The 20,544-nt window shown below is 44.9% G+C and overlaps 1 long non-coding RNA gene across 2 annotated transcripts in view; it reads right to left on the reverse strand.

Annotated features, from left to right (window-relative positions):
- Positions 1–20,544, reverse strand: part of LOC140264022 (uncharacterized) — a 106,258-nt gene that overhangs the window by 13,944 nt on the left and 71,770 nt on the right. Inside the window, exon 5 of one of the 2 annotated variants that reach the window (XR_011905987.1) lies at positions 9,363–9,453. The exons of the other annotated variant lie outside the window; for it this stretch is intronic. This is a non-coding gene — a long non-coding RNA (uncharacterized lncRNA). Of the gene's footprint in view, positions 1–9,362; positions 9,454–20,544 lie in introns of those variants that run through there. 2 annotated transcript variants of the gene reach the window in all.

Genomic DNA, 20,544 nt, shown 5'->3' on the forward strand with positions numbered 1-20,544 from the left:
AATATAGGTGTTGGCAAACAAACTCTTCTGCAACTCAATCACCACAGGGAGTTTTTAACTCATTTCCTGAAGCTGTAATCTATGTTGTGTTACAAGGAGAGATGGAATACGTAGGTATGCACAGAGTTGAACAGGTATCGGGATTTAATAGATTTTCAACAAGGAGGCACTGTTGAAGAAGAGAGGATATTAATACATCCTGGTATGTAAGCACTCATGAAATAGGGAATTCTGTGAAGAGAAATACAAAAACCATTGACCGGACCACTGACCACAATTGGATTATGACAATATCCACTAAGTAAAGAAGATCCACAACTCCCTGTTAAAAAGACCACAATTTCCTTCTCCAATTTATTTTCAGACCTGCTATTCCTAATAGCAACAATAATTCCTGTCCACAAGAGTAATGCCAGCTAATAGGTTTTGTGGCTGGTCTATTCTGAAAGATAATAAGAACGACAATATCTTGAATTTGCCACATCCTATCATTATTCTGAGGGAGCAAGGATCCCTAAACTATCACAGCTATGTCAAGTGGAAGTGAGGGAAATAAAAACACAATGTAGATTTCTCCGGTGGCAGTCAGAGAGAAAAGATTCAAAGCTGAAAATTCATTGCACATTCTTTAGATGAGTCACAGAAATCCAAAATAACCACAAGATGATATGAAAGAACAAATTCAACTCTAGGAAACAATCTCAGGGAAATTATTCCAGGACAGAATTTGTTCATTATACATACAGCATCGCATGTCACATGGTCTAGTTATAGGAATGAAGGCACCATAGGAATTAGATGGTCTTTTCAAGCCTGTGAGGAGTGTGAACAAAGAATATAATTACACATCGAGACCGCTGATTAACCAATTACTAGTTAAAGCAGATTTAGACTTTAAATTAATTTGGCTCTGAATTCTGGGGATTTTGGGGCTAAGATAAACAGTGTTTGAAGATTAATTATCCTTGTCTAAGATGAAGGAACTAATTTCAATTTTGTTAGCATGTCGAAAGACTCTGGCTGCTGCATGGGAGAGGGTAGACTGCAAATCTCAGCAGTATTGAACGGATTGATTAAAGTGAATTCTGAGGCTCCTAATCACTCTAATCCTCACAGAGAGTGGTGATATTACAGACTATAATGTGCAAGGCCAAATTAATGTTTAAATGAAAAACAGACCAACGTTTACCTAGAGGAGAAAGAGCACTGTCTCCAAAGGACTGAGGAAGTCCTACCAAAATGTTACATAGGAATTAGGGAGGGGACACTGGAGCACGGCTCTCTGTGCATCTTTGTCCAAAGTCTAGTAACAGGAAAAGGAAGGCTGTGGTACCTGTCATTTTTCTGTGTAGTGTCAGTACTAACTCATGGTATCGTGACAGAATTTCACAGGAGTCGTAACATGACACTGCAGTACTGCCAACGTCCAGGTATGGAATTTTGGAAAGCAAAAACTTCCCATTTCAATTGCTATTCCAGAGTGTAAATAGGTTTCCTCCTCAGCGTGCCTCGCAAGGTATTCAATTGCCTGAAGTCCCACGGTGTGCAGGACAGTGTTCACATTGTTTTCTTGCTAAGTGCCTCAAACCAGACACTCCCTGGCCATTGCTGCTCTCCTCCATGAAATGCCCCTGAGCTGCAACTGCCAGGAGTCACCTTTGGTTTCATGCCAGCAGCACAGAATCATAGAATCAGGGAATATCCCAAGTTGGAAGGACTGTCAAGTCCAACTCCTGGCTCCTAGTTCCTCCTCCTTGAAAGACAAGGATTTCCGCAGCAAAACCTTGTCTAAATGCTGGATGCTTAATGCATAGCTGGTTAAATGCAATCAACAAATTCCTTGAGTGCCTTTCAGGAAGCTCCTGCAGAGCACACTTCTACCACTGCCTGCTAAGTACCAACTCCATCTCAAAGTGAAGTGTTACCTAGCACAGTTCAGTGTTGAATGTTCCTTAGTACATTTCCACCAAAGTCAGTATAAGGCATTGCAGTTCACAAGAACAAGCAGAAGGGCCAAATTCTGTTTTTAAAACCCAAAGCCATAGATTCGAACTCCTTATATTAGATGTTGTATCAGCAGAGAAAGGTGGTCCACAACTCAGACAGGACAGTAGTACAGATGTAAGGTTGTAGACAGTGGTGAAACAGATGAAAGGTTACATCTTGCTTGCAGAAAAAAAAACAGGTCCAATGGGGTTTCCAGAGTTCAGGGAAGTACAGCAGATCTTGCATCTGAAACTGCATGGAAAAGAGCAAAAAGCATCTGCATTTCACACTGATGAGCTTTCAACTTGTGTTGAGTATGACGTGTATGCTCATGTCTTGAGCCAGCAAGTGGCCATGAAGCAACCTGAGCTGGCAAAGGAGCTGCAAGCCCCGGGCATCAGCACTGAAGCTGACATTGCTGCCCTTAAGCAGAGTGCACTGTGTCGCTTGTCTCACTTTCTCATTGGTACTCGTCATGGAACTCATGGCATAAGGTTTTATCTGTGCAGGGCCTAAGCATTTACCTCGAGTAAGCAGCAAGGCATGTGTGTGTACAGTTTGTTTCATTGAAAACACTTTCATTCAAACAGATTGGTGCTGTCACGGCTACTGCAAACAAATACCCACAAGCAGGAGATACTGCAGAGTGAACTGCCATCAGGTGTAGGCACACCTGGAGCCCTGGATATATTCCTTTAACGGCTGACATTGCCCTTCAGCCAGCAGAAGGTGATTCATGGCCTTTTAAGCTGTGAGTATGCACATGTGAGCACGTACATGTTCTAGACACTAAAAAGTGCCTGGGGCCACCTTTCTCTGCTGTTCTAGACACTAGAAAGTGTCTAGAAATATCTGGTGCGCAATCTTGTGGGATCTTATGTCATTTTCATAGAAGGAGTGATTTAAATGTACTCTTGGTTAAAATTATCAACTTTTATAATATTGCTATTTTTATTAGTTGAATTTCAGAATGATTCAGAATGCAGTCTTGGAGGAAACCGTATGGTAGGTGCTGCACAAACACATGTCTATATGCCCTAACTCCCAGCTGCAGGAAATTCCAGTCCACCAGAATCAGATCTGGTCTGGGCCATACATGGAACCAGCCACCTTCCAGAGCTTCTAGCCTGCTGTCCTGAAGAAGGAAAACCATAATGAAAACTCTCAAGTTATTCTTATTTCCAGCACGGGTGGCAAGCAGGGCAAGGAAGGTGATTATCCCCTCTGCTCTGCACTCATGAGGCCCCACCTGAAGTACTGCATCCAGGCCTGGGGCTCCCAGCACAAGAAAGACACAAAGCTGCTGGAGTGGGTCCAGAAGAGGCCACTGAGATAAGCAGAGGGCTGGAGCACCTCTCCTGCAAATAAAAGGATGAGGGAGCTGGGTTTGAGCAGGGTAAGTTTAGGTCAGATATCAGGACATGCTTCTGTACAAAAGGGTTGTTAAGCACTGGAATAGGCTGCCAAGGGAGGTGGTTGAATCACTGCCCCTGTATATGTTTAAAAATGGTTTGGATGTGGTGCTCAGGGACATGATTTAGCAGAGGGTTGTTAGAGTTAGGGTATTATGGTTAGGCTGTGGTCGGACTTGATGATCTTTAAGGTCTTTTCCAACCTGGATAATTGTATGGTTCTATGATCTGGCGGCTGGCAGCCCTGCCCATGACTGGTAGTTGGAACTGGGTGAACCTTAAGGACCCTTCCAGCACAAACCATTCTACAATTCTATGATATCTAGAGCAGCAGCATCACTTCAAGAGTGTATTTAAAATAAAAATTTGTTGGAAGTGTCCAGTGAGATAATTCATTTTGCCCCAGGATTTCCTGCATAGTTCACTCTGATCCAGTGGGTGGTAACCATTCCATTAGCAGGGGGTTGTAACTATGTTGTGTTTAATGTCCCTTCCAACTCAAACCACTCTGCAGTAATGTGATTCTGTGATGGCTGATAACTGCTGTTACATGCACCTCACGTGCATAAAATGGACAATTTTTTTTAGCAGATGCATTCTAGGGACAAGATGTGTATCTTATTTGCAGGCACTGCAGTCATCACATCCAGAGAATTCATCCTTTCGTAAAGAAAACCTACCCCTGTGAACTCCAAACCTTGGTTTAGTTCAAAACGTTGAGATAAGAAAATATCCTCATGCAAATAATTTTCAAAAGCACAGAAGCCAACCTGTTCCCCTCCTTCCTCTCCTCTCTGAGGCACACTTTCACATCTCCTGTTTAATGTCTTTATCAGTGACCTGGTGGAGGGAATTGAGTGAATCCTCAGTAAGTTTGCAGATGTTATCAAGCTAGGAGGAGGCATTGATCTGACAAGGGGGAGGAAGGCTCTGCAGAGGGATCTGGACAGGCTGGATCACTGAGCTGCAGCCAGTGGGATGAAGTTCAACACAAGCAAGGTCCTGTACTTTGGCCACAACACCCCCAGACAACTCTACAGACTTGGGACATTGTGTCTGGAAGACCATGTGGAAGAAGTAGACTGGAGGGTGTTGGTCAATGTTCAACTAAACACGAGCCAGCAGTATTCGCTTGTATGCAGCACTGTTGGGGCTACCCCTCCAGTACAGCGTTCAGTTTTGAGCCCCTCACAACAAAAAGACATTGAGGCCTGGAACGTGTCCAGAGAAGGGTAATGAAGTTGGTGAGGGGTTTGTAACAGAAGTCTTATGAGGAGTGGCTCAGGGAGCTGGAATTGTTCAGTCTGGAGAAGAGGAAGCTCAGGGTAGATGTTATAGCTCTCTACAACTATCAGAAAGGAGGTTGTAGCAAGATGGGGTTTGGCCTCTTTTCCCAAGTAACTAGCAATAGGATGAGAGGGAATGGCCTGAAATTGTAGCAAGGGAGATTCTGTTTGGATATCAGGAGAAATTTCTTTGGTTATTCTATTATTCCATGATCTTTTCTAGCACTCAGTGTCTCCCAGCAGTGGAGAAAATCCATCTCCTGTGTTTCAAGAAGGATTCTGCAAGCTTCAGGACACATGAGCCTTCATTGTGCACCTGGAGCCACAGGGAAGCCAAATCTACATGCAGCTCCCATAGGTCCTTGTTGAGATGCTATGAATGGGCTGGCAGCTGGGACAGGAGTGCACTGAAAAAGCCAGGTACCTTGTAAGATAGTGCTCTGCTCTTCTGTATATGTGTATAAAACAAGATATTTTTCACTGCCCTCACTTTCAGAAACAAGACGTTGTTTTGGGTGAAATTTAAATAAAATAGCAGCTTGAGTCAGATACATTTGGCAGAAAGAGGAGTAACTGAAGACAAACACAATGCAAAATATTGTGCAGGACTCTTAACATGAAGTGCCACCAGCTCTGGCTGGAGCTGTGAATTACTCACCTCAGCCCCTGCATCTCACAGGAGTTCCACAGGCCTGGTGGCACAATGCCTGGTTGGGATAGGGCAGGCAGGAGTCTTGCTGGGTGCAGGCTGGACTGGGGTGGTTGGTGGCTTTGGATGTGAAAGCTGAGTTCCCCTGTCCAGGTCATGCCCAGCTGCATCCCTCACAGCCAGAAACATCACCAGCCTGCAGCGGCGCTGGGCAGCACAGCCCTTCCTCTACATGTGTTTGGTCACGGACTTGTTTCGGAGAGCTGCTGAGCTCTCAGAGGCTCCAGCCCATGCAAGAGACTCAGAAAAAACATTTCTCTTCAGCATTGTACACCAGAGCTGTTGTGTCTTCTGCTGCACACACAGCTGCTTGTGCTCCTGCATCCTGTGGCTTGAGTGCTTTCAACTCCCCCTGAGAACTCATGGGATACATGAAGTGCTCAGATATCAATAGGTAAACCCAGAAGGTCTTCACAGCTTTCAGGAAGCACACCCAGTAGCCAGAAGCCACCTGAGGGCCATTAGGCACTCAAGACAGACTGCCCAAACCTCTCTGGTAGTCCCCATGGGGCTCTACCCTCCAGAAGATGAGGATGTTGTACCGCTATTGTGGTGAGTTATATTTGGGTGCCAAGGAGAGGGCTGTACAATCGAGCATCTCAGATGGAGGAAAACCCTCTAGACCTTGAGCAGCCCCACCATCACCCATCTCTCAGCAGGTGCAAGGAGAGGTGTCCAGTCCTGTATCGCACTTCTCTACCTTTCTAGTCATCATATCATAGTATCATAGTATCATAGTATCATAGTATTGTGCGAGTTGGAAGGGACCTTAGAGATCATCGAGTCCAACTCCCGGGATTCGAGCCCTCTGTGTAGCAGAGCGGCACTTCTACCCCCTGCTCCACAGGGGGGGATTCGAACCCGGGCCCCCTGGTGTTGCAAACGGGAATTCTAGAAAAGAAAATTTCTGTGTCATCACACCAGAGTGCTCTTATGATCAAACAGTCCAGACAGAAAAGAGATCTGGAAGGGTGAAATTCAGCCACAGGAGTGACTCAGACCTGAATTCTTTCACTACAGGCAGGACAGAGTCACTCCCAGCCACATGGCTTAGCAAATTCAGCTGCATGCTTAGGCATAGCTAGTGAAGGACAGCAGAGATTTCACCTGTGGGGTCATTGCACTGGAAGCACCTGGACAACATTTTCTAGGTACTTTCAAAGTCATACCAGGGAACAAAGGTGACAGGAATCACTTTCCTTCTATTTTTGATTGTGCAGATAACATGCATTACAAAGCTGCTACTCTACCCCATTGGATTAGACCTACTGAAACTTCTGGGTATTAATTTCCTACAAAGTCAATTGCTGAGATAAATATGCAAACACGAAAGATCTTGACTCCTAAATTCCCCTTAGCTCTAGCTTTAGTTTGGACTTTCTCATTGCAAAGTCTTTCCATCTGCTTCAGCCTCGTGTTTAAAAAATATTGAAAAAGATCCAGAAGAATCAAACAAACAAACAAACACGGATACACTCAGCCAGTTGTGTAGTTCACCCACACAGGCACACACATACCTCAGAGGTCATCTTTATAGTTGGAGCACTATAGGTGAAATCCAGTCCTGGATTATTTGAATGCTACATATTGTAGCCAGCAATGATAGAATTAGTCAGTGCTCTTAAAAATCCAGCCGTACATTCTTGACATTGAGCGTCTGCATTAGTGAAGACCACAAGCTGTCTACTCAGTGTGCAAAGCAATACCCTTTGTAATTCCTTCTAAATTTATTGTCTTTAATGTTGTGGAGTCTTATTGTTCTCATGCTGTGGGATGGGGTCAGGGGGGAGAAGCTGATGAGTTTTGGCTGTGCCCTTCAGAATCTAGAATATCTCACACAAATGCTTTTTAACTCTGCTCCTTGCTCTGCTAGAGAAAGTCTTCTCTTGCTATTGTTTTTACCATTTCTTATGCTTTGGGATGTTTTTTCAGAAGACTAGTTCTTTATCCTTAGTAGATTTTGAAGCTGGGATTAATCAAGCTGGCTTCTAGGCTTTATTATCCCTCAAACTGGGGATGAGAGTCTCACACATGGGCAGTTTTGAGAGGTGCACAAGTGAGAAGTGCTGCAGGCATGGTAAACGTTCAGGTAGTGGAGAGGTAAACATTCACACAGGACATAACCCTTCACCTTCCTCTGAACAGTGCTGCCATTCAGCAGGACCTGGACAGGCTGGAGAGCTGGGCAGTAAGAAACCAGATGAGGTTTAACAAAAGCAAGTGTAGAGTCTTGCACCTAGGGAGGAATAATTGTGTGTACCAGTACAGGTTGGGGGAAGACCTGCTGGAGAGGAGCTCTGCTGAGAGGGACCTGGGCATCCTGGTGGACGACAGGTTGGCCATGAGCCAGCAGTGTGCCCTTGTAGCCAAAAAGGCCAATGGCATTCTGGAGTGCATTAAAAAGAGCGTAGCCAGCAGATCGAGGGAGGTGATCCTCCCCCTCTACTCTGCCCTGGCGAGGCCTCATCTGGAATATTGTGTCCAGTTCTGGGCTCCCCAGTACAAAAAAGACAGGGATCTCTTGGAAAGAGTCCAGTGGAGAGCCACAAAGATGGTGAAGGGCCTGGAGCATCTCCCCTATGAGGAGAGACTTAGGGAACTGGGTCTGTTTAGCCTTGAGAAAAGAAGGCTGAGAGGGGACTTGATCCAGGTTTATAAATACCTGAGGTGTGGGAGCCATAGTAGTGAGGCTGGTCTCTTTACGGGGAGGATGAAGGAGCACTGGAACAGGCTGCCCAGGGAGGTGGTGGAGTCTCCTTCTCTGGAGATATTCAAGACCCTCCTGGACGCCTACCTGTGTGACATGGTGTAGGGAACCTGCTTTGGCAGGGAGGTTGGACCTGTGATCTCTAGAGGTCCCTTCCAACCCCTACAATTCTGTGATTCTGTGATTCTGTGCTGCCATAGGAGCTCCACCATCACAAAGAAAACACTGGCAGGTACCGATGTCATGGCACATCCCAGGGGACATTAAAATGTCCAAGGTATTTCTGTGCTGTAGTGAGGTACTTCACTCAGTGCTGTGTGAGGCAGCTGTTGAGATGAAGTGGATGCACAAAACTACGGACTCATTGCTGACAGTGGGTTATTGGGGTGCAAGCACTAAGCTGGCTGCTGTGGGACAGCTGGCCAAGTCTACATGGTGGCAGTTTTTGCTTGGAGAAGTAGTGGTAGGTGCAAAGATGTGGGATGTGTATGAAGAAGTTAGTAGCATCACGAGATACTCAAGGCTCCCAAGCAACACTGGCTGTGTATTGTGCAGATGTGGTTTTGCTACTCCTGACTCTATGCTGATCAGGAGAAACACAACCCACTGCATTTTGCAGTTGTAGATATGTTGTAAATCTTGTCTTGTGCTTCTTCTTTGTTAGCTGCTAGCAAAAGAAGTCCCACATATCTGATGTAAGCAAGTTGTTTTCTGTGTGGTTTGGGACAGTGAATGTCAGCAGCAGGGCAATTTCAGAGTGTCTGGATACTAGCTGCCACAGTCCCAAATCATGCAGTGCCCCCTTTTGCTAAAGTACTCCTGGTTGCTGAATGCTAGCCATCTGAGATAAGGTGAGTAGGTGTCTGCCTAAGCATGCATAAAGGCAAATGGAAGATAGCTTGTGAATGCTCGGGTTCTTATACTAAAATAAATCCACAGGGCACATTGATTACTTACCTCTGGAAGTCCTAGGGCTCTCATGTTGGAAGTGAGGTTGGATGATGTGCCCCAGCAGTCACGTACGGTAGAGGTGAGATCAGAATTAGAGAGCCAGGTCCCCGTCTTACTGTCCCACTGGCAGGCCAGTAGGCCATATCGACACTGTAATTATACATTCCACTTTTGCCTCTGGGGCATTTCACTAGAGCAAGATAATTAAGCTCTCCTTCTGGATATCCTCTTTTAATGAAATGGTGCACGTAACACAGCTTGGTATTTATTAACGATAATGAGTTTTTAAAACAATTTGAGGCAGCAGCTCACCTTTCACTTGTGTGGTTGCAGTGCATGTCCAGCATCATTCCCAATTTAATGATGCCACGCGTCTTGGGTCAGTCTCCTTTAGAAGGCAGTCTGCAACATAAAATACAGCAGCCTCCATTTCCAGTCAGGTCATTATGAATGAAAAGCAGGTCCAGGCTTGAGCTAACACAAGCAGATGCTGCCTTCCCCCTCTGTTTGAGGTGCTGATGGCGGTTTATTAATTTTTAGCACAAGGTCGCAAGTTTACTTGCCCACTGAATCTGAGTTAGTGACCTCGTATCTCACAGGCAAGCAAACACAAGCCTTCAATATCTGACACTCACAGTGTTTCTTAACAAGTAAAAGCAAAACTGTAAACCTCAAATTTACAAGAGCCAGCTGAGGTTACACATTAATACCTTGGTTGCTGGAGCAGAGATTGTCTGATTAGGGCAATGTAGCTTTCTATCCCTAAGAGACCACAGCAGCCAAAGTCACACCAGCGGCTGCTGGCTGCAGCAAAGGGCTGCAATGCACTATGCAGGAAATCCTGGGGCAAAATAAATTATCTCACTGAACATTTTTTAAAAAGTCTGGTTTCCAGTGAAAAAATTCTTGAAGTGATACTGGTGCTCTAGATATCATAGAATTGTAGAATGGTTTGTGCTGGAAGGGTCCTTACAGTTCACCCAGTTCCAACTCCCGGCCATGGGCAGGGCTGCCAGCCACCAGATCATAGAATCATACAATTACCCAGGTTGGAAAAGACCTTAAAGATCAAGTCCTACCACAGCCTAACCATAATATCCTAACTCTAACAACCCTCTGCTAAATCATGTCCCTGAGCAAGGCTGACCAAAGCCCCATACAACCTGGCCCTGAACACCTCCAGGGATGGGGCATCCACAGCTTCTCTGTGCCAGGGCCACAACACCCCCTTTTAGTTTAACACCATTCTCCCCTGTCCTATCACTATCAGAATATGTAAAAAGTCAGTCTCCTTCCCAATTATAAACTCCTTTTAAGTATGTAAAGGCTGCAGTGTGGTCTTCCAGCAGCCTTCTCTTCTCCAGACTGCTCAAACCCAGCTCCCTCATCCTTTTATTTGCAGGAGAGGTGCTCCAGCCCTCTGCTTATCTCAGTGGCCTCTTCTGGACCCACTCCAGCAGCTTTGTGTCTTTCTTGTGCTGGGAGCCCCAGGCCTGGATGCAGTACTTCAGGTGGGGCCTCATGAGTGCAGAGCAGAGGGGATAATCACCTTCCTTGCCCTGCTTGCCACCCGTGCTGGAAATAAGAATAACTTGAGAGTTTTCATTATGGTTTTCCTTCTTCAGGACAGCAGGCTAGAAGCTCTGGAAGGCGTCTGGTTCCATGTATGGCCCAGACCAGATCTGATTCTGGAGGACTGGAAGTGTGCTCTTGGTGAGATGCATGCAGAGCCTTCGGAAAAGGATGCATGTTGCCACATTATGAAAATGTGGCAATGCTGCTGTGCAAGCAGTCAAGGCTGCTTACTCACAAATGGAGTAAGATGGGCGCAGGATGCAGCACTGAGCCTGGAAATCACCACCATCTCCTTGCTGCAAACCATCCAAGTTGACAAAAGGACCCTCCAGGACACCCCACCATTTCATCAAATGCCAGTGTCAGGGCAGCAGTTCAGAGCAAGCAGCTGGCTTCCCAGTGAGGCTGGGAACTGTCCAGGAGCCAAAACCTGATGGCAGGTGCAGGACTACATGGGACTCGCTCAGAGATTCCTTGCGATTCCCTGCATGGAAATAAATCCCACAGCGCTTCCCTTCATGCTTGTCTTGCATGCTCATGCACCACTGGAGCACTGGAGCAGGTGCATGTATCTGCTCTGGCTGCATGTGCATTAATACAAGACAGCAAAACTTGATGGGATGGCTTATAAGCCGCACGGGGCCAAATCTGGCTCACCTTCCCCAGGGGATCAGTTCCACCAAGGACTGAGGAGATGCACTGGCTTATGCCCAAGCTGAGCTTAGCACAAATACTGCTTAACTTTTCCATGATACATTAGTGATTCTAATAAATCCCCACATAACACCTTCATTAAGCGGGATTTACTGTAATATGTGATATATGCTTTATGCCTCACCTGCATAAACAGCCATGTTAACACTATAAATTACAGCATTCCTATTAATGGATTGCAGGCACCTCAACCAAGGTGAAATGCTTAATGGTTTTCAGCACGCACCCAAATTACAAGAAGTGTGGAGCAGAGTGGTTACAGAGTGCATGAGTGCTGTAAGCCTTGCAAAATTATTCTTCTTAAAAAAAAAAAACAGAAAGAAGAAAAGATCTAACCCCCGAAAGTTTTGCATAGTGCAGCATTAGCACTAGACTTCAAGGCTTGGTAAAGGAAATTGGCTCTGATTTTTTTTGAGATATGCATTACATCATAGTCTTCTTTTAGGGCATTATGTCATTCCTGCTGAGACGCATTATCTCGGCTTGGCCCAGCATTAGCGATTTTTGCAGGCCTACTGCAGTGTTCCCAAAGCACTGCTGGGAACCACAGATTGAAATCTGAAACGTTTATCTTTTACAAAGCTGAAAAGGGGGAAAGATGTTAACATCAGGCATCACTGCCTTCTTTAACCCTCTCCTGACTCTGTTTCCTTCTGCATCTTGGATTTGATGTCTTTGAACATCCTGTACAAAGGAGGCAGCCTTTAAAAAGTCATGTTAGAGGGGCCATAATACAGTGTTTCTTCCCACTTTCTGAGCAATGCCTTTGCAGCTGCCTGAATAACACCTCCCTGATCTTTACAAGATGTCAACATGAATCAGATTGTACTTATGTGCACTGACAAACAGTACTCCACAGACATAGTTAGAGCATACATTGAGAATAAAAGGGGAATGCAGTGAAAGGCTTTCTCTGACTCAATCCTTATTAAAATTTTTATTTAGTATCAAGCAATCCTGATATTCTATTTTTCAGCACATGTAGAAATCATGCCCACGTGGCTGGATCCACCCATCCTGATCCATCTGGGGACACAAAAGCTGAATTCCAGGAGGCTGATGCTGGAGAGCAGTCTTTGTGCAGGGAACTGAGCAGATATTATCTCTTCTGACTTCAACCATGAAATTAGCAGCCCATTTTGTCTCACTGCATCCAGGGCAGGATTAGAGGCTGTGCCATGGAGAGAACAGACAGGTGCTTTCAGGATAAAGCAAGGATATTCCCCAAACCCACGAGAATCCCAACACCTCCTTCACCACAAAAGCACAATTAGAAACGGGGGCTGTGAAAGCTAAGTAGAAATGGGAAACATTCAACCGTGACTAAATTCCAGTTCCCCTTCTTATTATAAACTGACTAATGCTATTCATTGGTGGGCTTTATTTTTCTGCTCCATTTTTTCTTAAATTGTTTGTTTCAGTGAGTTGTCACATTTTGGTGCTTTAAGGCTCTTTGCTGCAGCTGAAGTATGTTTTCTAGAAAGACTGTAGCAGCAACAGTTTCATCATAAAGGAATGATTAGTGGCACAAGCAGAATTCGAGAGATGGGACATCATTTAATCCTGCCAGAAACTGCTTTCCCTCTTGGACTGAAAACATTTCCCTTTCTTCATTTCCTTTCAGATTGCGGCGCCTGAATAATACAGCACTAAAGAGGAGAACAAGTCCTTGTGTAACACCTGTCATCCCCATTGCAAACTCCATGTTCATAAAGAGGACTCTCTAGCCCAGCCCCAGCAGCCACCCTGCACAGGCAGAAATGTTATGTTTGGGGAGCCAAGTGCTGTTAGTACTTAACATTCCCAAGTGATGCATGTGGCAAGCTCCCCTCCTGCTGCTCTTCCTGGTTCTGACAAAGTAACTCTGCCTTAGATGTAAAGCTGTTACCTACAGGCAGGAAAATCCAGTCTTTTTTGTTAAAAAGCCTGCCACGAGAGGTGGAAAAATGGTGAGTTTCTAGACATTTTCACCAAAAATACACTCATGATGTTGATTCATTTCAACAGGAAAAGGCAATGATGTGTTGTAATAACTCACCCAAGGGAAGACAGTTACCCACCACCTGAAGCAGCAACAAAGCAGCCTGCAGACAGGTGGGATTACTGGCAGCTGAGTGCTCCAAAAGGTCAGGATCTAACGTTGTATATAACACAGGAGGAGACAGTAGATTTGCCAAGGTGAAAAGCTATTACAGACTGCTGCTTTATGGGTCCTGTATGGCTCAGAATGTTTGGCCACAATTCACCAGCAGAGGAGAATATATTGATCTGAAAGATCCACACTTCCAAAAGCTGCTTTAGTTAAGGCACCACAGCAAAGTGCACTTAAAATTCAGAGCAAGTAAATACAAATACTTTTGCTCCACACCCTGAGGACTAGTAAAACTGCAGTTGTGACACTATAAAATCACAGGGCCAAATTCTGCTTCTAATCGGCATGGCATAAATCTGGATTATCTTCTTGGACTCTAGCAGAGATACTTCATCTTAATGCAGGTTTAAGCAAGAGCAGTATTTGGCCCATGGTGCCAAGCAATGGACTCATATCAGATTGAGCTTATTTGGTGGGGACTCCTGAAGGTTTTGTATTGGAGATGGCATTCTCACACAGGATGAGCCCACTGCTAGCAAGAGGTGCTGGAGCTGGACTTGATGATCCTAATGGGTCCCTTCCAACACGGTATGTCCTAGGATTCTATGATGGCCAGTGCCAGCTGACATCACCTCAAGCAAGTAAGAAGCTCCTACCATCCAGGGAGATGTAGGTAGGGTTGCTCTAACCCACAGCTTCCCAGCAGACAGCAGGTCCCTCTAAGACATGATGTGCCCTTGTGGCAGCAGTGGGGTGCACGTCCTCTGAGTTCTTGCTGTCAGAAGGCAGTGGCCGCCGCAACCCTCAATGCATTTGGGAAGCAGATCCTGCATAAGCAGCCCCACTCAGCTGCAACAAAAACAGTGAGGCCGAAGCTTCTTGCCAGAATTAGTTAATTTCACAGTCTTGAATATTTGTTTGCCTTCTGTCCTTTTCACTCCAGCATCCTCAGACATAATTTACACAGAAGTTCTTTTGATTTTAATTAACTTTAAATTCCTTTTTCTTTTCATTGATGGTGTGAAATTAGAAGCCTGCTCCTGATTTCTCGCTGCCCAGCTCTGTTTTTACAACTGAGTGCCTTGACTGATTTTACTCTTCCCTGAGCTGTGAATCTCACTGGTGAATTTATGCCTGCAGAAGACACCAGCCTGCTACAGTCCCAGTGGGAATGCCTTAAAGCACGGGGCTGCAGCTCACAGCTTTAACTCTGGATTAGAAGGGGAAGGAGTTTTTATTAGCAAGAGGATCTGTTAAATAGCAAATTCTAAAAAATTCAGTGTAAAATGATAAGTTTCCAAGTAGGAAAAAAAAAAAAAAAAAAAAAGACAAAGACGTATAAAAGCTCATATTTAATTTTTGTGCTTTTGACATGCAGAGATTTGTTTTAGAACGCTGCACCAATTTCCATTTGATGCTGAAAACAAAACTTTTGTACTCATTATTTTGAAACAATTTAAAGCTGATCCAAGTGCCCCCCTAAAAAGGTAAAAATGTTTTGGAGGATATTAAGCAATGCCAAAATGAAACTGAAATAGCTTTAAAAGGTCAGCTAGCATTTTGGCATTAGTTCAATAACATTCTTCAGACTTTCTTTTTGATTATTTGGTGGCTTTCTCACCATTTTTGTTTTGATTGTGCACAGAATCATAAAGCTCGTTTTTCATCCAGAAGACATCCTGATGGGACAGGGTGCAAGTCCAAGGCCCTATGGTGGACACATGAATTTGCCATTCACTTCAGATCATCATTTTGAGACCACAAAAACCTGGCTTTGGAGTGCCCAAAGCCTTTGGCTTTGCCCACAGTCACCCAGCCATGTCCTCAATCCTGAGGAACCAGTATGTGTGTGCACTGTCTGTCACTGTGGGTGATCAGTTATGGACAACATATGCCTTGTGTATTATTTCACTAGAACGTATATGGCCACCACGGCATTTCTATTGGTCTCAGCCTCTTGTCTACTCTGTACTAGTGTCACTGGAGATGGGAGTCTGGGGAGAGGACTCCTTTTTGATGAGGTTTCTTGACTCTCAGTGAGAGTATATGTGAGCAAAATAGATTTATTTATTTATTTATTTTTAAGAGTATCTGTAATGGACTACATCTGTCACTCATTTTACAGCCTTGTAACTTTCAGACTACAGAGAAAAATTCACTCTGGCTGAACACAGTCTAGCATCCGGAATCAACTTTCATTCCCTGGTATAAGGCTCAGCTCTCTGCCTAGTGCAACTTGAGCATCTGGACAAGGATGTGCTGGTATTTATGGAGGCAAAAGTTGCTGCAATATTATGTTGCACTGTAAAAGTAACCCTCAACTAGACATGTGTTCCATGTTGCATCAGCATGCTGCCCTTACGGGGTGAGCAGCCAGAGCTGCAGAAGAAGTTGAGTTTGAATGACACGTAGGTACAGCACATGGGAACTAGTGCTGCAAGGCCTCTATGGCAGAGGCTTTACTTTTCCTCACAAAGTCACCGTCACCAACACACAATGAAAGTACCCTTTTATGCTCAGGGGCAAAATATAGTGTACACTGTTCACTCTTCCATACCTGTATTAAAAGGAATTGCAAGATGCTGAGTAGTACTGCAAACAGCTGCCAACAGGGTTGGGCTCATACATGAGAGACAGTAGTGCTGAGGGCATCCTTACGATGTGTGGGAATAGCTATCAAAGCACAGTGAAAGTTAGACTCTGATTCTGCCAGCAAAGCTGCAACAGCAGTGGGCAGCCTGTGTTTTGCATATAGGTTCCCCTTGGGACTGCAGCAGTGAGGGAGAAAACATGTTACATCTCAGCCAAAATGAGACCCAGATCTGAAGCGGGCGCTGCGGCTGTGGGGTAATAGATCAGCTTTGGAAGTGTTGCCTCTGAGTATCTTTTTCTTGTGCCCAGAGTTCATGCTGCTGATGAAATGCCAGGAGGTCAGGCCCTCACTGCTTTGCCGCAGGGCCTAGGGGGCTGGAAGGAGCTCCCTTGCCCTGACCAGGGTCAATGGGAAAAGACAGCCATTTTCAGCTCTACATTGCATGTGGAGAAATTAATTTCAAAATCTGTGGAGATGCCAAAATACTATGAGATGACCCTTGTCCTAGAGTACTGGTTGGATTGTCTTCACCTTCCGAGCAATCTTGCAAAGTCTGAGAGGGGTTTCTCTGTTTTCTCCTTCTCATTACAGTTGACAACCTGCCCATGCTTCCTTCAGCACCAGGAGTATAACTCCATACTCACTGGCTGTAGCGCAGCACCCAAGTAAAGCTGCATTCAAGCTATATGGGAGCAGAGCAAACTCAGCTGACACAATTTTAGGGACGAACTCAGTGAGGTGAAAAGATCATTTTTCTCTCCCAACATTTTCAACTACTTAGTTGCTTAATTATCTGTTTCCAGAACGTCTCCCTATAAGCACCAGCAATTCTGTCCATTAGCAATTAGTGAAAACAGTTATTCTACTGAACTTTGTGCAGCTGAATAAATAGATTAATACTCAACCTTTTGAATGTGTCTACATGGGGCAGATTCTCAGCTGGAGCAAGCTGACTTAGCATTATTCAAATTAACATTTTACTTTTATACTTAAAAAGCAATTTGAAAATGACAAACCCTTTTTAAGAATGACTTTATTTCCTATATTACACTATTCTAGCAGTATGCTCTTTTGCCATGCAAATAATTTCGGCAGTGATCCAGTGAACAGATAAACTTCAGCCTTACAGATAAGCTTCAGCCTTGCACATATTCTTGCTGTTGACATACAGAGTTTTATAAACAGCAACCACTAAAAATCTTCCAAAAGATGCCAGGTTGAAGTGAGCTTTAATGAAATCACCTTCACGCTACATCTTCCTGCTCCAAATTATCATTACGATTTCAAACACGAGGACTTCTAATAAAGTTAGGCCACAAGCGATAATTACACTGGACCATTAAAACTTGCTAATGGAGGATTCACATCACAAATGCTATAGTGTTATTGGATACATTTTTATTATCTGTGTAAAGATATCCAGTTACTCCAGAAAGCAAACAATCCAGCTCTGCCTATCAAAGACTCCACAATACATCATATTCAGCATTTACGAGTTAGCTGTTCCTGCATAAAAACAGGGAATAGTAAAAGAGCAGATATTACATACTTGAAAATAAAAGGATTCTTCAGGAACATCTACAGAAAATAATATATATATATATATCTGAGAAAGGTCCCTTTCCCCTTTCTCTGAGTTTTCCCTTGCAGCTTTCATAAGCCATATATAATCATGTCTCTGAGAACTTATCCTTGCTGTTTTAAAACTGTTTCATCTTTATGCAGATGTGCATGACTTCTTTTCCGAGGACTGCTCATTTGTTACAGAAATAGTGCCTTTTTTACCTTATTTTAAATAATAATAATAATAAAAATAAAAACAGCCTTAGAGAGCTCTGCACGGCTTGATCAGAACGAGGACTTTGTGGGACCAGCTGCGTCTGTGCTGTTGTCTGTACAAGCTCTGTGCAGCTCTCCTCTGCCATCGCCTGTCAGCCAGCTCAGAAGAGACTGGAAATCATGAGTGCGCATGGCTCCAGCAGCAAAACATGAGCTAGCTGATTGGGTATCTCACAGCCTGTGTGGCAGGTCAGCCTAACCAAACTCAGAGCCTCCAGAGTGCCCAAATGCAAGGGCAAGGCCGTGACCAGACCGAGGCATACATGGAGAATGCGTGGGCCCAGCACTGGCCTCAGACACGCACCCATATCTGGGCCATATCACCTCCATGGCCAGGGACTCTTGCTGTAAATGGAGATTTCACAGCTAAATTTAGGAGGCTCCAGAAGCCAACCTGAGATTCTCCATCACCAACTCCATGTAGGTGCAAGCTGTGTGCAAGCCCATTGTGCTCCCTTAGAACAATTGGTGCAGAATGCCAGCCTCCAGTGAGTGTGGAGGAAACATAGACAGGGAAGGTTGTCAGCATGCAGAGGGGGATGTTTGAAGTCTGGGAGGGAAGTGGTAACCCCAACACGTGCAAGCTGATGTACCAGATACCTAGAGACAGCCTTGGTACAGGTGCCATGGCTGAGTCCTGGCTCAGCAGCTCCTGGCACATCCCAAAGGGCCAGTGTGTGCTGAGGCCTCCTCTCAGCACATGGTTCAGCTACCTTCAAGCTGGACACAGGCACAGTTCATGGCAAGGCACTGGATCACCAGGATATTTGTTCACCAGCAGTCCATATGATTTTAACTGTTGGCTCTGGATGTTGTTTCCTGTGTGCCATGCCTCTTCATGGTGTCGGCACCAAGGCAGGTGTCACTCACGTATTGCCCTTCCCTGAATAAATACTTCTAACAGGATTCTCTTCACTTGGTAGCAGAGAACAGTGCACAGGCATAGTGGGCTTATCTATTTCTGGGGAAAGTCACCTTTTCCAGGGAACTGCAAAGTTATGCACATAAACAGCAGCTCAGGATGAAGGCATGGAAGGAGAGCGTCCACTCTGTTTGAGATAGGAAGAGTACAGGAGGACAGGACATGATTATTCGGGATTCTGGCCTTCTGACCAGGGACTTGTAAACCACTTGTTCTGAACACAGGCTCCACTCTCATCACAGAAAAGTCAATAAGAAAGATAAAGTAACAGTGATCCTCACATTCAGCTCATAGGTAAGAAGAAAATATTACCCTCACACAAACAACATCTTATAGAAAAGGTTACTGCCTGAAGGTGCCATATGATGGCAAAACAAGGGGATGCTTTCATGGCAGCTGGTGTCACTCCAAAGCTTGTTTTTAGCAAGCCCTCTCATTTTGCTCAGTGGGACAAGAGCAAGTGACTTTCTGTGCAGAATAGCATCTTCACAGGGAAAGAGCTGACGTGTAGGGGAAACCCCACACTCTTATGTGGATCCCAGAAACCAGGAATACACCCAGGAACTTGCAGTGCCTGAGGAGACACAGATGCCCATCCTAAAACAGTGAATTTTACACTTCCAACTCCCTGCTCCATAGGTGTAATCATAACTCACCACAGCCATACAGATATTCAAACAGCTGTTATTCACTTCAAGCTATCTCTCTTTGTTTGCTTGTTCAAAACACCGTTTTCCTGAGCTAGCTATTTAAATCACTTTTCACATTTGCTTCTATTCTCTCTATTATCATTAATGTTTATACTGTTCATAGACTGGGTGATCTGTAAAACAAGGACATAGCCATGCTCTCTCAGCTGCAAGGTCTTTCTGAAAGCGACATACTTCAGCCATTCTGGGCTTCTTAACAGCACTTCAAGGGCCTCATCTACTGTCAGTGAATGGTGTTGCTCCTGCAGTTCAGGACATGTGAACCTTAGCACCAAGTGCCAGCTAAAGGGAAAAGGGCTGCCAGGCTATGGCCTTCTTACAGCTATTTCTGCAATGTGCCATTTAAGTTAAATGAACCCCTGGTTCTTTTCCCCATTCAATCTGAAATGCTTCCCACAGTGCTGATGAGATGACATTTCTGGAAGCATCGTGTTTCAGCAGCTCTGAACTTAACAAATGAGTAAGGCATGAGCCATATGTTCAGAAATTATTTAGGAAAATTTGGGGAAAACCTGTCCCTGTAAGAATGTCCCTTTCCTTACTTTATCTGCTACTGCATGCCCCAAGTTGGATTGAATTCCTCCAAGCTACTGAGTGTGCCTTCCTGGCCACCAACAAAGGCCACCACAGTGCTCCCGGACAAGCAAGAACTGTGTGTAGCACACAGCACAAGCTGTGCATGGCTCTTGCTCCTAGTGCTTCATGGAGCCACATTGACTCCAGCCGTAGTTCAGCCACAGGGCCCTACAGCCTCTGCCCAGTCTGGTTTGTCCCAAAGGCATGCCCATGCCTAGCCAATGTAGGTTCCTGAAAGGCAGGTCCTGTTCAGATCAACCTGATCTCCACCTACAACTAAGTGACCTTCCTGGTAGATGAGGGAAAGGTTGTAGTGTAGTCTACCTAGACTTTAGCAAGGCCTTTGACTATGTCTCTCATAGCATTCTCCTGGAAAAGCTGCCCACCCATGGCTTGGACAGATGTACTTTCCATGGGTGAGAAAAATAAACTGGCTGGAGGGCTCAGTCTTGAGAGTGGTGGTGAACAGTGA

Source organism: Excalfactoria chinensis, chromosome Z (assembly GCF_039878825.1).
Source record: "Excalfactoria chinensis isolate bCotChi1 chromosome Z, bCotChi1.hap2, whole genome shotgun sequence".
Taxonomy (NCBI): domain Eukaryota; kingdom Metazoa; phylum Chordata; class Aves; order Galliformes; family Phasianidae; genus Excalfactoria; species Excalfactoria chinensis.